This window comes from Macadamia integrifolia, chromosome 7 (genome assembly GCF_013358625.1).
Source record: "Macadamia integrifolia cultivar HAES 741 chromosome 7, SCU_Mint_v3, whole genome shotgun sequence".
NCBI lineage: Eukaryota > Viridiplantae > Streptophyta > Magnoliopsida > Proteales > Proteaceae > Macadamia > Macadamia integrifolia.
In genome coordinates this window covers 9,580,244-9,599,788 of record NC_056563.1, presented here as the reverse complement: position 1 = coordinate 9,599,788, position 19,545 = coordinate 9,580,244, and the positions used below count along the sequence as shown (strand labels likewise).

Genomic DNA, 19,545 nt, shown 5'->3' with positions numbered 1-19,545 from the left:
TTTTAAACCTAATTTCATACCAATTTGATGGGTCATTATGTCTTTGGGAAAAGAAAACATATAAGAACAATACAATGAGAAAATATAATAGGTCATAACTTATCTTAAAGGTAAAGTACATTTTATACCCTTATCTTCCGCCTTCCTTATTTATAAGAGAACAAAGGAATATTTTTTTTTTGGATTTCAGTAAGAGAATCACTGTCACTGTCAGGACCATTGATCAGCCCATGACAGGCCATTAAGAGCACTGGAGATTTTTGTGCAAGGTTTGAAGAACCTTAATCCGACGTTTGATCCCATCATAAATGGCCATAAACCCTTAAACAAAATCATTTTCAAACTCAAAAACCAAATAAAACTCCATTAATGGAGATTCCAAGCAGCGGTTGGGCTTGTAAAATCCTGATGAAGGGTCATCTTGATCCAGTAAACATCATATTGGCGACTAATCGCTGGAAATCAACCCACAACCGTTATATAACTGATTCAAGTTTGCACCTTAATAAAATATCATTGAAAAACTTCATCTTCTATAAATGTTGCCATTTCAACAGGTTTCTTTTCAATGATAACACATAACATTGGAGAAAACTCAATACGTTCAAAACCCTAAACCAATGGGTATCAATCAATCATAACAGCATATAACAACATCAAAAGTATTCATAATTTGATTTAAGAAAACAAAACATGCATCGATTCTTATATTGTGTGGATTATTACTCTGATGCCAATTGCAAAAATTTCTAGGGGTCTATGTCTTCCACACAGAAAATAAAAACACGATTTCTATAAATGGTAGGGGAAAAATATATACCTCACACCAAAGTATGTTGAAGATGATGTATGCAAATCTTCACGATCCATTTCTTCTTAGTTTTAGATTTTTCACAAAACCTCAGACCTTCTTTGCTGTCTCTTTTGCAGTAAAGTGGAGAAGAATAAAATGAGGGCTGCAAGGACCCAAAACATGGTATATGTAATACTATCCTGATGGAACGTATCCATAAACTTTAGAGTCGGCCAGAACTGGTCCATATAATTCAATTCTTACAAATTAATCAACTCAAATAATTAATAAAGCCCATAAATTTAATAACGCGTTGAGATCAAATACAAAAGATGACTGTTATTGAGTCACACTTAGTCCATAATTTTCAGACTCTCAATTCCGAGCCTTTACAGAGGCCACCAATGAGAGACGCAATCTTAGCTTCAAAATTTGATTTAATACCAAGAAACTCATAAAATAACTGAAGCATTATGGTTGTATGATCCTGTAGGATCCCCCTAGCATTGTCCTTTGTTCCCCAATGAATAATCCTTAATAGTCAACTTAACTTAATCAACATCCAGCTTACACCAGAAGATTGTAATAATTTTTTGAGGTGGAGAAAGGCAACAAGACAACCCCAATCTTCTCAAACAAAGTATATCCAATATGGACTTAATCGAACTCTGCAAATTTTGGCTAAGATCCCTTAGGATTGAATTAAAAATTAATGAAGGCGATCTCCTCTTCCCCTGGACATTTCTTTCTAACCACAAATAGAAAGGAACCAAGGTAAAACCCATAGACCAAGCCCTTTCATGGAAGTACGTACACCAGGACTTATGGTTCCACCACTGCAAAAGATCAGTATAGAATTCGAAACTTGCCAAGGGAAACCAAAATAGTCCACAAATAAGGGCTGTACTTGTGAATCTACACTCTAACAAAACATCAAATTTAGACACAAATGCACACTTTATCACATCTTGACTCCAAAACAACACCTTTACTGCCAATTACATCATTTGTAGGGAATTTTCAATCCAATGGCTGCTATAAATAAATAAAAAAAATGTCATGGAAGAAGATAGTTATCCCAAATAATAGATCTCTATGGAACATTAGGATTGTGCTTCCTAATATCATCACAAATTAAAAAAACACCAAAATGTTATCTATCGGAGTAAGGCTCGACACACACTATCTTTAGAATTAAAAGCTAGAAGTTTAATCATCCTCATGACATCAAACATATCCGACATAAAATCAGAAGATACTCTGCAAAAATGCCACTCAAAATTAACGCTAAAGTCTGAGACCATTAAAGACACATAATAAAAAAAATACTATTATCCAATCCAGAAAGCTCCTCAATCGAAAAGTCCCCAAGTCACCTACCCTCTTGAAAACTTTATTTTACGCCAATATCCTTTCATCCATCTCTCCTTCTGAAAATATAAAACCCCACATCTTATGGACCCTAGGCTGAATCTAGGAGAATCTATAAGAATTCTTCAAGAAACCATTCCTGCTTAAAATGTGGCTTTCCAAAAGTGTTGGAAATGGAGTCTTCGTGAATGATCTACCGTACCAACTTACAAAGCATTGCTTTGTTGATAACACAAAGCTTCTTTATACGAAGACGCCTTCAAATTTTAATGTGCATACTTCCTCCCATTTCACCACTAAGTTTTAACAGAGTTAATATCTCCTGTCCAAATAAAAATCATCTTCTACCTTTCTATAAATTAATGAAGGAAGAAATCTACCAATCGACTACAAATTTGTGAATTGGTGTGCTTGATATAACTAATCTCACTAGCTCCACTCTCTCCACCATAGAAAGCAATTTGTCCTTCCGTCCTACCAAAATTTTTCCACCAAAGGAAGCAGTGGCTCCTTTTTCACCCTCCCTTTAAAAATTTCTACCCCAAAATAATGAGTTGGAAATTTACAAGATGGAAAATCTAACAACACCGAGATTTGTGAAGTAATAAACTAAAATTTTGTGAATTGGTATTCTTGAGATAAGGGATCTCACTGGCTCTATTCTCCCTACCATAGAAATCAATTTGCCCTTCCACTATACCAAATCGCCTTCTATTTTGTCCATCAAAGGAAGTAGTGGCTCCTTTCACACTCCCTTTCAAAATTTTCACCCCCAAATGGCAAGTTGGAAGTTTACAAGAAGAAATGTTTAATAACTCTGAGATTTGTTGTCTTTTGAAAGGAATAATGTCACCCGAAAATAATTTGCTCTATCCTAAGTTAATATGTTGCCAGAATTCCTAGTTCTCGGATAATTTTATTTTTAAAAGACTTTTGACATAATGCCAAACTCATTTATAAAAATAAACACGTTGTCCGCAAATAGGAGATGGGATGGAACACAAGCATCACATGACCATGAAAGCGATTTAATCTTTTGAGAAGAAATAAGCACCCTTAAAACATGACATAACACCTCCTCTTCCAAGATAAGTAAAATGGGAGATATTGGATCACCTTGGAAAGGCCTCTCTACACACCAAAAAAATCTACTGGCCCACCATTGAGTAAAATTGAATTTCTAGTCGACGAGAAAATATATTTCAATCAAAGTATCCATTATCACTGAAATTAAAATCTTGTAAGACAACAAACATGAAAGCCATGATAAAGTATCATATGCCTAATGAACATCCAACTTGAGGCTAATGCCTCCTTTGTCTGACAAATACATCTGGTTCGCCAATTAAAAAGTCATACAAATATTGGAGGATATAATTTTCCCCTTCTAGAAAACTCCTTGATCCTCAGAGATTATCCTAGGGAGGTTAGGACCTATTACACATGTGCCCTAATCGGGTCAAATTTGAACTTCTATGATAGGTCTCACACTGGATGTCGTCAGCACTAATGACTTATTGATTGCGGCAGTCTACTATCACGAAGGAAGGAAAGACCCAACCTGCCAATGCAGGACTTTCCTGAAGAAATAGAGGGGATTCAATGTCACACCCCAATTCCAGTAAACCCAACTTACCGTTAGATATACCGGTGGTGTGAGTAAGACGCGTACCCGTATTACAAGCCTACCAGGATCTCTGATAGCAGTACCTTAACATACACTATCTCACAATATAGACCAACCAATAGTAGCAGAATCAAAGTATAATAGCGGAATCATAACTTAAAATGGGGAATAACTAATGATATCATATAAGTAACCAAATTATTCCATTATAATTTTCCATGACTTATAAATAATAAGCCCAAAATATACCATTCACAATTCGGTATCAGAATAACAAAAATATGCCAAGTATCTCATAGTGCCGCGTATGCACAGTAGTCGCATGCATAATCTTGGTCATGCTCCCCTGCTTCCAACATCCACTAGTCGCTCACTCCGTACTCGGGTCTGGAGGATAGAGAGTCACAGGCCATAGGCACGACCATACCTACATCATCATCTAAAAGGGGCGTATACATGGGGTGAGCTTCTAACTTGCTTAGTGAGGGGTGGGGTTCATGCACAACCAAGCACAAGCATTCACATTCACACACACACACACACATATATTCCATGATGACATGAATACAGGAATTAAACACATAGTCCATGAAGCGAATGATGCAATATTGATATTTAAACCACCTAACAATACAACTAAGTTGAGTAATGCTACTATGACACAATAGGCTATATCCCTGGTCTTAGAACAGCCATCGACTACACAACGATACAAACCCTAGCCTTGATTAGGAGCCTGTCGGTCCCGGGATGCGTCCATCGGTCACCCAGTAAACCCCTGATAACCCCCTCTTGGCAGTCACGGCACCAGGATCACCATTGGCCACGTCGGACTAGTTCCCACCTTCGACAACAATCACATTGTACCGTGGGTGTGGCATTCCAGGAAGGTTCATCAAACATACCACCATTGGGTTATCCAACACTTTACCCCTTATTGAAAAGGGGACGTAGCATGGGGAATGTCACCTAACCAAAATATCCTACATGCCTTTCATAATGATACAGTTAGTATGGATCACGAGACATCGGGATCACCATTGGCCACGAAGCGGGTCCATTTCCAAGTGTAGTGTTACACTCGTGCCCTGGCCCTGTCTAATTTGAACTGTTGTGATAGGTCTAGGATCAAAGATCGGAAGTACAACTGAGTTTTGACTCACGATTGCCCATTACCGTAGGGGAAGGGATGGCCCCACATGTTCGTGCATTGCTTGCCTGTCCAACTGGAGGGGATTTGTACCTTCCAATCCTAGATGGCAAGTAACCCAACACCCTACATTGAATCTCGGCACACACCAAAATTATCGAAAGACCATGAACACAGCCTAGGATAGCTACCTGTGCAAGGCCAGCTGGAGGATAGCAAGCAGTCAAGATAGTTGCTGTCTTGACCATTGAAAATAACCCATCGGAAATAGCCTGGGCCTGAATCTGGTGATTGTTTTCGATGACCAATCAGGTTGCTGGTTGGGTTCTGATGCCTGTGGATCCCGCCACACACTTCGTAGATAGTCCCTGATGATCCCAAATTCTCCCCCACACATTCCTAACGACATGAACATCTTACGTGCCGTAAAATTCAGATTAACCCATTCGAACCCGACTAGTGCCAAACTAAATAGACCCGAAGGCATATTTTACCATATAAGTGGAAATGAGGATTCATTTCCTCATTTCTCACTTGTGCACAAACATGGGGGAGGAGAAAAGGAGGGAAAGGAAGAGGAAGAATAGGAAGAAGGGGAAGGGAAAGACTCACCTTGGCGCCCGATCGCTGCCTAGTTGCCGAAATCCCTGCCGAAGGTAAGTGTAACCTCTTCTACTACTCTCTCTCTTCATTTTTACCTAGGGCAAGCTAGGTATAGGAGTAATATTAGGCCACAAACCATGTTGAGTTTGAGAACTGTGTGTTTCACCTCCCTGGTGCCATTACCGAGATCAAACCAAGTCCGATGACCTCCGACAACAAGATTGACCAAATGACCACCTAGGGTTTTGATCATTCAGTTGACATATCTCCCAAATGGCTCTGTGGAATCGAGATTTTAGTAGCTCATAATGATGCTAGGAGCATCCCCCACAAACTCCATGGAATGAATCTCGATGATTGGGCCCGAGCCGAAAAGCCCCAATTCACTCGGGCGGTTCTGTACTGCCACTGGAAATAAGCCACCAAAAACACTAGGTCTACTTCCAGTGGGCTGTTTCCATTGACCACCTGATGAGCACAATAACGTGTGAAATCTTAGGGATATAAGTGTACATTTTGCCCCACTTTGGATAGTACTATTTTTATTTTTCTTGTTTTTTTTAGTTTTCAAGTTTATAAGAGAAAGTGCTTAAAGTGAATCAAGAACCAGTCCAAAGGTGGGATCCACTCATTGGTACCACATCCTCTCTCCTACAAAATCTTGAAGATTATTCTCTCTCTTTGCCACCTCACAAGATCTTGAAGATGCTATGAAGAGATTCCTTTCTGATTTAATCAAGATTGCAAGATATTGATTAATATTGCAAGGAAGGAATAGAATTTGTTAATTTTGGAAACGGATTCTCTCTTTCCTCACACAATATCTCAGAGAATGAGGATTTTTACCAAGATTTTATTTTATTTTATTTTATTTTTTCTTAAAGAAGACTTGTAGAAGGAAGGAGGCAAGACAAAAGCCCTATAAAAGCCCCTTCCTCCCCCCTCCTAATTATTATTCCCCTTAGTTTATTTTCTAGTTTATGCTTAGTTTTCTTCTCTCTCTCCCTCTCTCACTCTTTAGTTTTAGTTCTTCTCTATTTTTGCTTTAATCACTTTTGTAATAGTTTTTTTTATGTCAATTAATGCAATCATTCTTTTATTCTTATTTAGCCTTTTATATTTATGATTTATGCAATTGAGTTGTAATTTTTAAAATTATAGTTCTAGGCTTAGATCTAGGTGACAAGATCACAAGCTGTGGAGCATCTTTTTTTTCAAGTTCAGTTTTTTTTTTTTTTCAAGATTTTTTTTCTCTAGTACTAAAAATTTCAGATTTGGTTTATTCCAGATCTGGTTTTTAGTACTGGTAGTATCTCAAATCACCCAAGCTTTCAAGTTCAGGGGTTGAAGTTCAAGTAAGTAGGCTCCTTCAATAGTCTTCTCTCCCCCCTCTCATTCCCTCTTTTGACTACCCTTTCTTTCTTAATTTAGGATTTTAATTTCAGTCATTACATTATTGCTATCCCTTTCCCCCAAGGTTCATGGCTAGTGTATATATTGGCTTTGTCCCTCCTAGCCATAGAACCATCAATTTATCGCTTTTATTTTAATTGTCTCCCTTTCCCTAAAGCCAAGTCGAGTAACCCTTGTAAGAGTGACTCTCTGGTCAAGTAGGGAAGCTCATATTATGATGCATCCCTCGGGCTAAGTAGAGAAACCTACTTGTGAGTCTCTCTCTAGCTTTCTCCCCTTTCTTTTACTTTATTTTTATTTCCGTATTTTTTTCCTTGATTATTTTTTTTTAAATTGTGTGGGTTATTTTTTTTCAGTTATTTATTTATTTAATTTTAATTACGTGGCTTGCGTCTTTAAATTCTTAGATGAAGAATGGTTAGGACGTTATTTTAGATACATATGTTTAGGATGGTAATTAGAATTAGATCACAACCATTAATCGGTTCACTTTCACATTATTAAAAGAAAAAATAAATAAAGTAGTTGCTCTCCCTATGTTCGATCCGTAGCTACATTGATCTGTACGCTTGCGGTTATATTTTAAAATCTTAAACAAGTTTTTGACATCGTTGTCGGGGAGATAGTTTCATGTTATTTTTTCCATTCTTTTGGTAAATCAGAGTGCTTTGTTTGCTTTGTTTTGTTTTTCCTTTTCTTTTATTGAATTTCTGAGAAGAACAACTTGCAATAATAGTTGCATCGGTGGAGGTAGTCATGCCTCACAGTATGATAAAGACAGGTTTTTCCCTGTAGCAGTACCTCAGGAATTAACCTGAGCAACCTCAGATCCCTGCCGGTAAGCTCCCAAAAACCCAAAAAAATAAAAAAAAATCATAAAAAAATCATAAAAAAAATTTTTGCTATCCATTCTTTTATGCTTGTCTTACTCTAGTTGTGGGTAGTTTTCTGTTGCATGAGTGTTAGGTGAGTACGTAATACTAAGAACCGGTTAGAAAGAAGAGATCCAACAAGTAGTGATCCTATACATTTGCTCTCTTTAAAACCTTTCAATATGGGAGACCAACAGCAAAACCCTTCACCTAAATCTCTGAAAGATAAGTTCTACCTTGCTAGAACAACCCAACCTTCCTGCATAGTTCTACCACAAGCCCAGGGCAATAATTTTGAATTTAAATCTCAATACATCACCATATTGCCCCACTTTCATGGGTTGACCTTTGAGGATGCATACCTATTTCTAAGGGAATTTGAAGAGGTATGTGTTCTAATTAAGATCGAACAGCTTTCTGATGATGCTGTTAAGCTTAGGTTTATCACTTTTGCATTGAAAGACCAAGCTAAGAAGTGGTTGTATGGGTTACCCACAAATTCCATAACCTCATGGGAACAGTTCACAGTTGTCTTCCTTAAGAAGTTTTTCCCAACTCACAACACCAATAAGCTTAAAAGTGATATCCTTCAGTTTAGGCAAATGCCTAGTGAGTCATTTTTCAAACTTATGGAGAGATTCAAGGATCTACTCCGAGAATGCCCTCACCATGGCCTAGACCTATGGCATTTATGTCAAATAATTTATGAGGGTATTGATTACTTAACTAAACAAATGATAGAGTCTATGTGCCCTGAGGAATTCACATCCTTTACAGATAAAGGAAAGGCATGGAAATTCTTACTTGACTTAGTTGACAAAACCCGTGAGTGGGAATCAACCCAAGAGAGTGAAAGAACCGTAGGAGGAAAAGGATATTTTGTGGATGGGATAGTAGCCAAGGAAGCCCATTTGGATAGCCTAATCAAGAGAATTGAGGCTATTGTTCCTAGAGAGCCATTATCAGTCAATTTGGTTAAGATTTGTGCTTGGTGCCAGTCCCCTGGACATCTCCTAGAAGAATGCCCCAACACGTCTGGGGCCACTTCTAATGATAGTATTAATGCCTTATACCAGAATAATCCATATAGTAATACCTACAATCCAGGATGGAGAAATCACCCAAATTTCTCTTGGAATCAGGGCAACCAAGCAGGACCTTCCAATTTCTATAATCAAGGTCAACCTGGACCCCAAAGGCCTCCCTTTGCACAGCAATATTTTTTCCAAAATACTTTTCCTAGGTTAAATGTAGGACCTCAGGCGAGTTTTCCTAGGGCCCCTCTTTTATCATCTTATCAGCAACCCCCTGGGTTTACCAACATTGGAGAGGCAAGTAGAATAAGTGACTTGGAAAAAAATATGGCCCTCCTCATGACAAGCCATCAAAATATTACGAGAGAACTTACCCAAGTTGTCTCAATTATGCGTGAGAGGGAGAAGGGAACTTTACCCAGTCAACCAGAGCCTAACCCTAGGCATCATCAGCCTGTTAGTTCACAAGGACCAACTAATGCACCACTGAATATAGTACAAGGTCAGACTCAACAAGGGCCCTCTAACCAATGTAATGTTGTTTATGCCCTTAGGAGTGGTAGAGAGTACCTACAAAGCATTCCTAAATCTTCCCCATCTATTACTCCTGTTAACTCTTCTTCAGTTGAGGACACAAATGTGTCTCTTGTTCCAGGTTCGTCTGATGAACCTAAAGATTTTTCTAAAACTAAAGATGATTTGGTTGAGGAAACCAAAAATGATTCTTCTGAACAGGGGCAAATCCCTAACAGTCCTTATGTTCATCCTATACCATTTTCTAATCGCTTAGTACACAAAAAGAAGATTGCTTCCATGGATAAAATTTTAGAAGTCTTCAAAAAGGTAGAAGTGAACATCCCTCTTTTGGATGTCATATCCCAGATCCCCGCCTATGCAAAGGTACTAAAAGATTTGTGTACTCACAAACGTATCACTAGTGTTCCCAAAAAGGCGTTCTTGGCAGGTAACATTAGTTCCATAATTACTCAGCCTATAGCAGCCAAGTATAAGGATCCAGGGAGCGCTACCATATCTTGTGTCATAGGCAACACCTATATTAATCATGCCTTACTTGACCTTGGCGCAAGTGTGAATCTTTTACCTTACCATGTGTACAAGCACCTGGGATTAGGAGAATTGAAAGCCACTGGAACTACTCTTCAGTTGGCAGATAGGTCTGTTAAGATTCCTAAAGGGATGGTTGAGGATGTCTTACTAAAGGTGGGAGAATTTATTTTTCCTGTTGATTTCATTGTGTTAAATACTAAGCCCTTCTCAACCAAGGATGAGATCCCAATAATTCTAGGAAGACCATTCTTGGCTACCAGTAATGCATTAATCAATTGCCGGAATGGTTTCCTAAGATTATCTTTTGGTAACCAAACTGTTGAGTTTAACATGTTTAGGATTGGCAAGCAACCACATATGGAAGAAGAGATCAATATGCTTGAGGATTTTCTGAATTTTTCTGATGATTTAGTTACCAACTTTGATATTGATTTTGATTCAGAAATTCCAAGAGTGTATGGATGAGTTGGATGATGATAGTGAAAATTTCTTTTCTGAAGTCTTGAGTCTTCACACACTTGTGGAGCCCTTAGGACCCCTTTCTAATTCCATTCCCAAACCTTCCATAGTTGAGCCCCCTAAGCTAGATCTTAAGGAGTTGCCATCTAATTTGAGATATGCTTTCCTAGGGCCTGACCAGACTCTTCCTGTAATAATTTCTTCAAATTTGACTTCTAGCCAGGAAGAGGAGTTACTTAAAGTGTTAAAAGACAATAAGGAAGCCCTAGGTTGGACCATGGCTGATATCAAGGGTATAAGCCCTTCTATTGTGCAACATCATATACATCTTATAGAGGATTCCAAACCATCCACGGAACCCCAAAGAAGAGCTAACCCAGTGATGATGGAAGCTATTAAGAAAGAGATCCTAAAGTGCTTAGATCATGGAATAATTTATCCTATTTCTGACAGCCAATGGGTAAGCCCAGTTCACGTAGTGCCTAAGAAGTCTGGTGTGACTGTAGTTCCTAATGCCAATAATGAGTTGATCCCTACCCGTGTCCAAACAGGATGGCGTGTGTGCATTGACTACAGGAAGTTAAATGCGGCAACCTGGAAGGACCACTTCCCATTGCCATTCATTAACCAGATGTTAGAGAGGTTAGCTGGACATGAATACTATTGCTTTCTTGATGGATATTCCGGCTATAACCAAATCCCAATTGCTTTAGAGGACCAACATAAGACCACTTTTACATGCCCATATGGAACATTTGCTTACAGGCGTATGCCCTTTGGGCTTTGCAATTCCCCTGCTACGTTCCAACGATGCATGATGAGCATTTTTTCTGACATGGTCGAAAAATTCTTAGAAGTATTTATGGATGACTTTTCAATTCATGGGAATTCCTATTCTGAATGTCTTCATCATCTTTCCCTAGTTTTGAAAATGTGCATATCTAAGAATTTGGTTTTGAATTGGGAGAAATGTCATTTTATGGTTAAATCTGGTATTGTTTTAGGTCATGTAATATCCAAGGAGGGAATTAAGGTAGATAGAGCCAAAGTGGATTTAATTGATAATTTACCACCTCCTCAATCTGTTAAGGATGTTCGGTCCTTTCTAGGGCATGCAGGCTTCTACAGAAGGTTTATTAAGAACTTTAGTCAGTTAGCTCGACCTCTCACCTTATTATTTGTCAAAGATCAGACTTTTGAGTTTTTCAAAGAGTGCCTAGAATCCTTCAAGCAACTTAAGAAGGAGTTGACCAATGCACCCATTGTTCAACCACCTGTTTGGACTGAACCTTTTGAACTGATGTGTGATGTTTCGGATTTTGCCATAGGAGCAGTTTTGGGTCAAAGGATTAATAAGTTGCCCACTGTCATTTAATATGCTAGTAGGACCTTAAATGATGCACAACTCAATTATACAACCACTAAAAAAGAATTTTTAGCTGTTGTGTTTGCATTAGAAAAGTTTCAGTCTTACTTAGTTGGTTCACATGTGGTGGTGTATACTGATCATTCTGCCCTCAGATACCTAGTTCAGAAGAAGGATGCCAAAGCCCGTCTCATTAGGTGGGTTTTACTTTTGCAAGAGTTTGATTTAGAAATTAGAGATAAGAAAGGAGTTGAAAACCTAGTTGCAGACCATTTATCCCGGCTTCCCAATTCCTTGACTGTTGATTCTCCAGTCAACGAGAACTTTCCAGATGAACAATTGTTTGCAATGTCCAGTGAACCATGGTTTGCTGACATTGTCAACTTCTTAGTTCCAGGTGTGACTCTGGATCACTGGTCCACTTAAGATAAGTATAGGTTTCATTCCCAAGTTAAGCACTTTTTCTAGGATGATCCTTATTTGTTTAAGATATGTCCAGATCAGATTATCCGATGATGTGTTCCTGATCATGAGCAACATTCCATTCTCTCTTTTTGTCATGATCATGCATGTGGTGGACACTTTGGACCTAAGAAGACTGCCGCAAAGGTTCTCCAATGCGGATTTTAGTGGCCCACTCTTTTTAAAGATGCTTTTGATTTTTGCAAGGCTTGCCCCGCCTGCCAGTCTTTTGGCCGTATCAATAAGAGGAACATGATGCCCCTCAACCCTATTTTGGTAGTTGAGATCTTTGATGTTTGGGGCATTGATTTTATGGGATTTGATTATGTTTCTAAATGGATAGAGGCCACACCTTGTAAATCTAATGACCACAAAGTGGTGGTCCAGTTTCTCAAAGAGAATATTTTTCCCGCTTTGGTGCACCACGTGCAATAATTAGTGATAGGGGTACTCATTTTTGTAATCGGCCTTTTGAGGCCCTAATGAAAAAGTATGGGATCACCCATAAGTTATCTACCCCTTATCACCCCCAAACTAGTGGCCAAGTGGAGGTGTCTAATAGGCAGATCAAACAAATCTTGAAAAAAACTGTTAATCCCAACCGTAAGGATTGGTCCCTTAGGCTCATTGATGCCTTGTGGGCCTATCGGACTGCATTCAAGACTGACCTTGGTCAGTCTCCCTACCGTTTGGTGTATGGGAAAGCTTGTCACTTACCAGTTGAGTTGGAGCATAAGGCCTTTTGGGCCATCAAGAAGCTCAACTTTGATTTGTCTGATGCGGGAATTCACCGTAGGCTCCAACTATCTGAGTTGGAGGAACTTAGGAATGATGCCTATGAAAGTTCTAGGATTTACAAGGAAAAGACCAAAGCTTTCCAGGATAAGCACATTCTGCGCAAATCTTTTACAATTGGTGATAAGGTCTTATTGTACAACTCTCGATTGCATCTTTTCCCTGGTAAGCTTAGATCCCGATGGGATGGCCTATTTATTGTCCATAATGTATACCCCCATGAGGCTGTGGAGATTTTGAATCCAGGAACAGGGGTAATTTCGAAGGTTAATGGTCAGCGTTTGAAACCGTTCCTCGAGTTTCCTACTACTAGTAGTGAAGAGGTCATGAATCTCCATGAACCTCTTTACACTGATGACTAATTTTTAATCAGGTATGACCCCCTTGCATTGTCTTTGCTTTTAATTTTTTTTCATGCATTGAGGACATTGCATGAATTAAGTGTGGGGGAGGGAAACCAGTTTTTGCTTTTTTTCACTTTGTTTTGTTTGCTTTTCTTTTTATTTTTGAGTTTGCTAAGGATGAAGTCCTACTTTGGATTTTGGCTAATGATCATACCATTCGGTTACTTGATGTATGAAAATAAAAGTTTTGACTAAGGTACCCATTTTGAACGTATAAAAACCCTGTTGAGAAGAAAGAAACAAGCCTGTGTCTTGAGATGGGATTTTCTTTTGAAAAATAAGAGAACCTTGTTTTATGGTGTTGGACCATATGTAAGTCTGTGGGTTCCCTGTACTTTTAATTTGGAGTTGAGACCTTCTTGGTATGGGTTGACAAATGCACAATTTTAAATGAAATGTGAAATGTGGTATAAAGAAGAATAAGAGTTGATTCCCTTAGAATTAGACAGGGCATTGCGCCTCAGGAAGCGTGGTGTCTTGATCGAAATTCCTTGGGAGGAAACTTCTGAAATAACTCTAGCATCATTGCCTTTGTGGGCATATGCAAAAAGCGAAGCTACATAGTAACTTGGGTGTCTGGTGTTTACTCCACCATGTCATTCAGGCCAAAAGTAGTGGAGTAGAATAGAGTTTATTATGCAAAACAAAAAAGTGCAAATGTCATTAATGCTTGGTAACATGTTTGGTCAAAAACACTCCAACGCCTTGGTCATTGGTTCCCTATTTCTTCACAAGTGGTTTTGCCATAAGATAAGGATGTTTTGGAAGAGACGAGGTGAGTTCAAAAATTAAGAAATATGCTAGTGCCTAGAATTGATAAAGGGTAATAAAAGTTCAAGTGTGGGGGTCCCTTGTAAGAGAAATTATCTTTGCTTCGGATCGGTATGAGCCTTACCTTTAGCCAAGGTTGGGATTTGTTTATTCTGAATTTTGGGTGTATATTCACTGCAAACACCCACGAGACACAACTCGTCCACTAGGGTAACTTAGGGGTTTAAAGGCTTGTTGCACATGCTAAGTGCAACCGTGATTCCTACAAAAGTGAGTTAGGTTTTTTGTTTTTATTCTTTTTCTTTTTGTTTTGCTCGAGGACTAGCAAAGTCTAAGTGTGGGGGAATTCTGATGAGCACATTTATGTGTGAAATCTAAAGTAGTAAAACATGCATTTTACATATTTAGAATGAAGCTACCTTGGGTTTTACTCTCTTTTTGCAGGTTTTATATTTTCAAGGCCTTAAGGACTATCGGGCGCTATATCTTCGATTTTACACATAAAGAGGTCATATTTCTTTCATGGTTACGAAGAGGACGAAATTCTGAGCAAGATGGATGTGTTCAACTAAAAGTACATATTCGTTTGATCACCCGTACAAATGATTATTCTTTTCGGGCCAGAAAAAGAATAATGGATTAGAACTGAACTGAGATGCAGAACCATCCCATTTGCAGTTGTCCCAGAGGTACAAGGAATATTTCAAATGCCAACAAGGATCGATGGACCACATCCTTAAGTGATTGAAGATTCATTTTTGGTAACAACAACTACCTAACGTAGTTGGTGAGCTATGATGTACAAAATTCCCTTGCTCACCAAGAGGTCTCAAGTTCGAATCTCATGGTTGTTTTTTTAAGAGAATTTTGTTGAAGATTTCCTGCTTTTCACTCACTTAAAGCACTAAGGGCATGGAGGAGATTTCCACATCAAATTAGAAGCAAGAAAAATCGTGGAAGGGTTCCTAAGAATAGAAAAAAAAAAGGAAAAAATAGAGATTGTCCAAATCTTCTCTCTCCTCCACATCATCACCAAAATATTGTCCAAATCACACAAAGCAAGAAGAAAATCTTCCCTTGGAGGGAGAAAAATAAGAGAAATAAATTAGAAAAAAAAAAAGGAAAGAAAATAAGCAAAAAAATTATAGGAAGTTTCACAAAGTTTATTTCTCTCTTTTCTCTCCTCCACCTTAGCACTTTTGGTCTCAAAAGATCTCAAAATCAATTGTGGGTTTCTCCCTTTTAGGAAAGAAAAATTTGTTACCCTACCTCCCCATTCCCTATAAATACAACTCATGTTAGAGGAGAGGAGACAATTCATTATTCTTCTAGTTTTTTTTTAGTTGCTCTCTCTCTCCCTCTCTCACTCTTTAGTTTTAGTTCTTCTCTAATTTTGCTTTAATCACTTTTGTAATAGTTTTTTATGTCAATTAATGCAAGCACTTTTTTTATTCTTATTCAGCCTTTTTATGTTTATGATTTATGCAATTGAGTTGTAATTTTTTAAGTTATAGTTCTAGGCTTAGATCTAGGTGACAAGATCACGAGCTGTGGAGCAATTTTTTTTTCAAGTTCAAGCATTGATTTAAGTAAGTAGGCTCCTTCAGTAATCTTCTCTCCCCCCTCTCATTCCCTCTTCTGACTACCCTTTCTTTCTTAATTTAGGATTTTTATTTTCAGTCGTTACATTATTGTTATCCCTTTCCCCCAAGGTTCATGGCTAGTGTATGTGTTGGCTTTGCCCCTTCTAGCCATAGAACCATCAATTTATTGTTTTTATTTTAATTGTCTCCCTTTCCCTAAAGCCAATTAGAGTAACCCTTATAAGAGTGACTCTCTGGTCAAGTAGGAAGCTCATATTATGATGCATCCCTCGGGTTAAGTAGAGAAACCTACTTGTGAGTTTCTCTCTAGCTTTATCCCCTTTCTTTTACTTTATTTTTATTTCAGAATTTTTTCCTTTATTTATTTATTTTTTTAATTGCGTGGGTTGTTTATTTTCAATTATTTATTTATTTAATTTTAATTACGTGGCTTGCGTCTTTAAATTCTTAGATGACGAATGGTTAGGACGTTATTTTAGATACATATGTTTAGGATGGTAATTAGAATTAGATCACAACCATTAATCGGTTCACTTTCGCATTATTAAAAGAAATAAAAAAATAAAGTGACTGCTCTCCCTATGTTTGACCCGTAGCTACACTGATCCGTACGCTTGCGGTTACATTTTGAATCTCAAACAATACACCATGGAACCAGGTTTTGTAGGTGCTTGGTTATGTCATCTATTATGCGCACAAAAAAATAAGGACTCAGGAACGATCCTTGGTGTAGCCCAATAATAATTGGGAATTCACAACTTTTACCCTCTATCATCTTGACACTTGTTGCCACTCCCTCATACATATCCTTGATTATATCAACATAGTTATTCCAACCCCTTATCTTCTCTAGGACATCCCAAATGAGCTCCCTTGGTACTCCATCATAGGCTTTCTCTAAGTCAATGAAGACCATGTGTAAGTCCTTTTTGTGGGCTCTAAAAACTTCTACAAGTCTCCTTAGCAAGTAAATGGCCTTTACCATGGATCTCCCTGGCATAAAACCAAATTGGTTCTCCATTATATTAGTTTCCTTCCTTAGACGTGCTTTAATAACCGTCTCCCAAAGTTTCAAAATATGACCATAAGTTTTATACCTCTATAGTTATTACAGTTCTGAATATCTCCTTTGTTCTTAAAAATCGGGACTACATTGCTTCTCCTCCACTCATCTGGTTGTCTTAGTGTATAAAATCTTGTTAAATAGTTTTTTTAGTCAAGACACCCCTTGTCCTCCAAGGCCCTTCCACACTTCAATTAGGATCTCATCTGGTCCCGGTGTTCTACCTATCTTCATCTTTCGTAGGCTTCTGTAACCTCAATTTCTCGAACCTGTAGTATACATTACTGGTGAGAATCAGCATGATGTCTAATCTTTTCCACTCCTGAGTCTCTCCTATCAATCATTGAATCTCCATTTAGTAGGTTCCAAAAGTAATCACCCCACCTTTTCATAATGTCCTCATTCCGTATTAGAACGTACTCTTTCATCCTCACTCTTAATGCATCTGACATAGTCTAAATATTTGGTCATCCTCTCCCTTATTTGCTATTTTATATATCTCTTTCTCCCCTTCCTTTGTATTTAGAGTTTCATATAGTTCATCATATTTCTTTACCCTTACTTTCCCCACAATCTTCCTAGTCTCGATTCTGGCTATGTGATAATGTGCCCTATCTCCAGCCTCATTAGTCCTTTGCCATAACTTAAAACACTCTTTCTTAGTCTTAATGGTAGCCTGGACCCTGTAATTCCACCACCAGGTCTCTCTAGGGTTTGACTCTCACCCTTTGTTACCCTTAGAACTTCTTTGGCAACCTTCTTTATACAAGTGGTCATATCAGTTCATATTTCATTAGTATCCCCTTTCCAGTCCCATTTGCCTTTCTCGACCACTTTATCAATTAAATGATTTTATAGTATTAGCTCCTTGTAGGCGCCCCCACTTTATCTTAGGGAAGATAAGTTTGGCTTTTTTACATTGCTTCCTATAGAGATACAGATCTAGTACAAGCAATCGATGTTGAGATGTTAAACTCTCTCCTGGTAAAACCTTACAATATTTCCACAACAATCTATCAGATCTTCTAGTGAGAAAGAAGTCAATTTGGCTTGCATGCTGACCACTTTTGTAAGTAACCAAATGTTCATCTCTCTTCTCAAAGAAAGTGTTTGCAATGCAATAGTCATATGCTAACGCAAAGTCCAACACTGAGGTCCCCTCTGCATTCCTTTCCTCGAATCCGTATCCTCCATGGACCTCTTCATAGCCTCTTGGATCTTTGCCCATATGCCCGTTTAGATCTCTACCTATAATAATTTTTTCTCCCTGACCAACACAAAGCACGTCATCCATATGCTCCCAGAATTGTACTTTAACGCTTTCATCAAGTCTTGCTTGGGGCCCATATGCGCTAACAATGTTGATAATCTCGTCGTCTAGCACCATCTTAATGAAGATAATCCTCTCCCTAAATCTCTTTACCTTAGCAACATCTTTTTTAAGGTCATTTTCGACTACTACACCGACTCCACCTCTCCCACTTTCGCTTCCCAAATACCATAGCTTGAAGTCATCTAGCCCCTTAGTTTTACTGCCCTTCCATCTTGTCTCTTGAACACATGCGACATTAATTCTTCTTCACTGCATAACATCTATCAACTCCATACTTTTACTTGTCAGAGATCCAATGTTCCATGATGCAACTCGAATTCTACGCTTACCTACAGGATTAGTATTGAAAGACATGCAAAAACGGGTATAAAGACAATAAAAGAACTATAATTCAAAGATAATAGGATGCATGCAAATGGGATTGGCTGAGTATAAATAGATATGGTGTCAGCTACCAACCTGATGCACCATACCTTACTACACGCCATAAACAACATAAAAAAGTATCAACAACACATGGTAGAGACTTTAACGAGAAGGTAGTCCCCTGTAAAATGCAAGTGGGTGACTTAGTCCTCAAAGAGTAGAGGGCTCCCATACATGATCCAAGAGGGAAGTTCAAACCAAATTGGTATGGTCCCTACACTATTGTCAAGATCCTACCAGGCAAAGTAGTGAGACTAATCAATCTTGATGGAATAGAAATCTCATAGCTCACAAACATGGATCAATTGAAGAAATACTATGTTTATAAAAAAAAATCAATCAAAGACAAGAACTGTGTTCAACTTGATCTCCTCGAACATAAGGGGTATGTACGCTACCTGAGATTGGAAATCAGGTTTGCTCCTAAATGAAAATAAAAACAAAACCATGGTACTGTAATAATTGAAGAACAATCAAAGTACCTAAAGTTATGGGTCCATGCCCCTTATTCAAAAACAAAAATCAAACATCAAAGAAAAATTCAAATTCGAAGTCTCCAAAATCTAAAGAAGTAAAAAATAAATACTATGGTCCTAACCAACTCCTACTCTGCCTTTCCAAGCCCTTCCTGTAATTTCTTAATACGGTCTTTGAGATCTTTCAGCTCAGCCTCATCAGCTTACCTAGTCTTGTCTGTGTCATCCTCTGCTTCGGTTTCATCAGTCTTTTATTTCTTAGAGCTAGGCTCTCAATATGACATTCTCTTCCAAACACTTTTCCCAGTCCAAGTAATGTTCCTCAAGCAATGCATCTACACATATGGTCTTTCAAATGCAAGGAACCACTCTGAATACTCATGAGTGGTACAAATGAAAAATGTAAATTTACCATCAGTCAACAACACACGGTTGTGCCAAGCCTTGGCAATGTG

At 38.2% G+C, this 19,545-nt stretch overlaps 1 non-coding gene across 1 annotated transcript; it reads right to left on the bottom strand.

Annotated features, from left to right (window-relative positions):
* Nucleotides 1-8,398: 8,398 nt before the first annotated feature.
* LOC122085336 lies at nt 8,399-8,505 on the bottom strand. Its single transcript, XR_006142109.1, has one exon. It is a non-coding gene; the product is annotated as a small nucleolar RNA R71 (small nucleolar RNA).
* Nucleotides 8,506-19,545: the final 11,040 nt, after the last annotated feature.